Here is a 5,000-nt window from a genome sequence, read left to right on the forward strand (position 1 = left end):
TTTTAAGAAGGGGACCGCCATTTATTTGTCCAAGATGTTGAAGAGGAATGATTGGGTGGGTATAAGGGGTTAATGAAAGGTTACATAGAAGGGGAGAGGGATATTTTGATATTCTATGATGATAATGGTGTAAGCGACCCGTCAGAAATGACTGCTTAATATTTAAATAGATGTGCACACAAATTCAACTCTCCACACCCCTTCCCCTTTCTTAACTACAAAACCTAGTCAACCTCCACTCTAAACACCAGGGTATGAATACTTCCTCAACTCCCTTACTGAAGAGAAAGGAGAGACCAAGTTGTCATACGTTTAGCAAGGCCGCTCATCGTGACAGGATATACTATGTGTGTGTATATATATATATATATATATATATATATATATATATATATATATGTGTGTGTGTGTGTGTGTGTAAAATAAACACGATACTTGCTCTTTGTTGTATAGGGTATGATATTATTATTATTATTATTATTATTACTGTTATTATTATTATTATTATTATTATTATTATTATTATTATTATTATTATTATTATTATTATTATTATCATTATCATAAAACACATTCTCCCTACTGTAAACGGAATATCATCTATGTGAAAAACCTCTCATTGAAAGAAACCATTCTACATTGAATGAATATTTCCAGTGTTCACATTACTTCCATTGTTACCTGGGAGAGCATTGTCAATATATTTGCGTTTGAGAACCTTCACGTCACGCATTCTAGTCGTATTGACGGATCTGTCACCAAATTGACAGGTCTGTCAGGCAGATAGGCCACTAAAAGAAGGGGCTGTTTTCCTTGCCTCTGTCATTTGCTTGGAGTGTCTTGCAGGTAGATACCATGAAGAGAAATTTATTATTCATAGAGTTTTAGTTGAATCAGTAGATCTTGAAATGGTCAACCTTGCAGCAAATGTTTTTATATTGAACAGGCTGATATAAGTCTTTTTTTATAGTCCATGCATGGATTATCTGTTTTAATGCTAATTTTTTTTATAGAATATTTTATTTTGATTTTTTATTACTTCGCATATCGTATATTTATTTCCTTGTCTCTTCTACCCACAAGGGTATTTTTCCTTGTTGGAACCCTTGGGCTTATAGCATCTTGCTTTTCCAACTAAAGTTGTAGCTAGGATAGTAATAATAATACTAGCCAGTCGCTGCCCCATGCATCCTTTAACTGGAGAAGAATGGATGAATCCAAAATGCAGTAAAACCTCCACAACATTGGTCACCCCCGTTGCGTCATGCACTTCAACCTTGCTTCAAATTTTGCTTTCCAAATATGTGTCTTCATTTACCTATCTAACCCTCTTTTAGGTCTTCCTCTTCTTGTACCTCATAAAACTTATAGATTATTTAATTCTATCTCTAACCTTTGATCATCCTTTCACATTTTCTAAGTTTTTAATCCCTTCTGCATATCGTGAGATTTCCTACTCTATCAATTCTCCCTATGCTACATTGAAAGGTTTAAAGGCCGCTCATTGATAGCAGAGGGAAGGGACAGTGACATTGCCCTCGCACAACAAAGCCCTAGAGACTGAACACATATGCATATGATCAGCTCCCTACCCCCTTTTTACCTAAGCTAAGACCAGGGAGGGCCAGGCAGCAGGCTATGGCTGCTGATTACTCTGCAGGTAGACCTATAGGCTTCACCAAACGTCCCATCCTTAGCTCACAAGGATGGTGAGGTTGAGACTTCGAGAAACTATCGAGCTTGGTCGGGACTCAACCCCTATTCAGACTCATCAACAATCAGGAACATTTCCAATAGGCCACCACGGCGACCCCAATGTAAACAGTTCATTTCAACATATGGAACTTTTTTTCAATGAGTTTGTAATATTATTGAAGAATTACATAAGCTGATGTCCATCAACAATAAAGAAATGCACAACACCCCCCCCCCAAAAAAAAAAAATACAAGAACGTACATGAAAAAAAAAATAAAAAAAAGTAAAAACAGATCTAAAGCAAACACTGTAAGTCAACAGAACCGCATTGGAAGTCAATGATTTTCTCTGTTGATTTAGCGAGGGTCTTGGCAGGTCTGGCTGTTTTCTCTGCTTTCTGGTTTTTTTTTTCTTTTGGATTCTGCTACTGCTTTATTGTCTCTTTTTGTTCTTTCCATCAATGGTCCCGAGTTTCAAAAGACGTACTTGTGTGCATACGTACGAATTCACAACAAGGACTCTAAAATAAAGTTTCATTGAAAGAATTAGAAGCTGACGAAGGAAGGACTTTTAGAGTTTAACTGCATTCCAAATTTCCAGTCGTTTGAGAATCGTAGGTCTTCATCATATTGAGTCAAATACACACATTTCTCTCTCTCTCTCTCTCTCTCTCTCTCTCTCTCTCTCTCTCTTTATATATATATATATATATATATATATTTATATATATATATATATATATATACATACACTTTATATATATATATAAGCATATATATATATATATATATGCATATATATATTTATATATAAATACACTTATATATATATATATATATATATATTACACCAAAAGAGGCGTACGTAATACACGATAACTGTTGGTACCTGGTCTTTTATTTTCGTGGATGGCCCTGTGAGATTTGGTTGATAAGTGAAGTGTATTTATTTTTGCTTAATCATTCAGTAACCTTGTGTGAGCCCAAAGGTCGTAAGAGTAACAGATACATATATAAAAGTGTAAATCTGACTCGTTTTCTATATTGTTAGTCATTTTTTTTTTCATTTTTTTTTTTCAAAATTAAACATGTTCATAAAATAATTTTTTAGTGGAACAAGTGATTGTATAATTTTTTAAGTGTCATTTTGTCTTAGTTTAAAGTCTAGCTCAGGTATAAATTCCGAGTGATTTGTTTTTGGTATTTCTGTTGAACTGTTATTTTCATAGAATATATTGATTTTTGTAAAGTATATATTATTTCGGTCACCAATAGTCAACTCAGTAACTTGCTCGTATCCACTGATTAAGAACTGAGGTAAAAGGTTGATTTAAGAATAGTTTCCGTTAAAAGTAAAGTAATAACCGAGTTTGGTTTTAAGTGCTATGTAATCAGACCTTTAGATATTCGGTGTTCCTATATATTATCGTCTGGGAGATGCGTATCATATTATGTAATATAAAGCAGGTGACTTTTGGAGCTCCGGAATTTACGTAATTATCTAGTCGTAATTATATATATATATATATATATATATATATACACCCACACACCCAATGGTTGAAAATGTAAGATGCATACTATTCATACTGATAAATAGATGGATATCACCTGTTCACTCTCCCCCCCCCCCTCCCCCTCCCCCCCCGCCCTCGTTTAGTTGAGGCTCCAGAAATTTATATTGTTATATCTTAGTTAATATCTGATAGGAACTACAATCGTTAACTGACTACCAGATACATATTTATTGGTATTCCTAGTTGTTCAAAACACTCTTGCTCTTGATATTTGGTACATTTAAGAGCATTATCATTGGTCCTCTTAGAAGTAAAGCCTGAGATTAACGGTTTTAAAGGTTACTCATGAATGGCAAAGGCAAGGTACAGTGACATTTCTCTAACTAGCATGACAATGTCCTAGACATTGACCATATATACATATGATCAACACCCAAGCCCCCTCTACACCTAAGCTAGGAACAAGCAGAGCCAGGCAATGTATGGTGATGACTTACATCCCCAAACCTCCAAACCCCCAAGGAAGGTGATGTTCTAGATCTACTAGAAACTATCGAGTTTGAGCTGGACTTTATCTCCCGTCCAGTAGAACGCCAAGAGGGGAAGTTTCCAATACGTTCAAGGAGTAATATTGGACAACCTAAAACAGTATATTTATACACTTTATTCTTATTTATTTAACACATAATTAATGATTCTTATAAAAATTATATTGGGAAATAATATTGTCCAGTTTTCTTGACCATTTGAAGTCAAAAGGGTCGCTAAAGGTAGCGAAACCCTTTCAAGTCATGTTTTTGTTGAAATACGTGAAAAACACAGAAAACAATTGGCTCAAAATCGCTTTCGGTTGCTGCAAAAAGCTAAAAAGAAGCTGGTTTTACAAAGATTTCTTTTACAACGCACTGTTACAAAGACATTTTCTGCGCTAGAAACACATTTTTATTCAACGAAAAAACAAAGAAAAACGGACGAATTTTTTTAAAAAGAAAAATGCATATTGTTTTCTTTTTGCTTTTTACTATGACCGAAGCCATTGTGTTTAATCCTTTGCTTCGTGAAAAAAGAGAAATAAAGATCTTATAAATGTTTTACTCTCACTGAAGTGAATAATATCTCATTGGGACCCTCCCACTATCTGTATCTCTTTATATATATATATATATATATATACATATATATATATATATATATATAAATATATATATATATATATATACATACATATATATATATATATATATATATGTATATATACATACATACATATTTATATCTTCTCTGAGTAGGGATACAACATTAACTGGAATACGTATCACCATGATCAGCAGAGCTGTACTAGTCCTGACTAGCAATACTAGGTTGGTTATGGTTTGAGTGATGAGATTAAAGTCTCCCACCGTCACCAATACACAGTAGGCAGTGCTGTGATGAAATGGCCAAACCCCACAAAAGGAAAAAAAATGTTTCTGTGGTCTTTTTCCTGCAGTGGACTAGAAATGTATGCATTTATTTTTTGTTATATATATATATATATTCACCCACGTCTGTAGGCCAACAACTACACACTTTTGTTAGATAATAAATTATGGATTTTCTAAGAAACGCTCATATGTTTTCCAGTCCGGGAATGAAACTATACCAATCCAAATTATTAGTTATCCTGTGTTGTAGAAGGACTCGGAAAGGCAGAAAGCTTATAAGGTCATACGTTGATATATAATTAGAGAAATATTCTTCACAATGAATAACATGTTTATTTTTCAAGAGAGAGAGAGAGAGAGAGAG

Source organism: Palaemon carinicauda, chromosome 25 (genome assembly GCF_036898095.1).
Source record: "Palaemon carinicauda isolate YSFRI2023 chromosome 25, ASM3689809v2, whole genome shotgun sequence".
In the NCBI taxonomy this organism is placed as follows: Eukaryota; Metazoa; Arthropoda; class Malacostraca; order Decapoda; family Palaemonidae; genus Palaemon; species Palaemon carinicauda.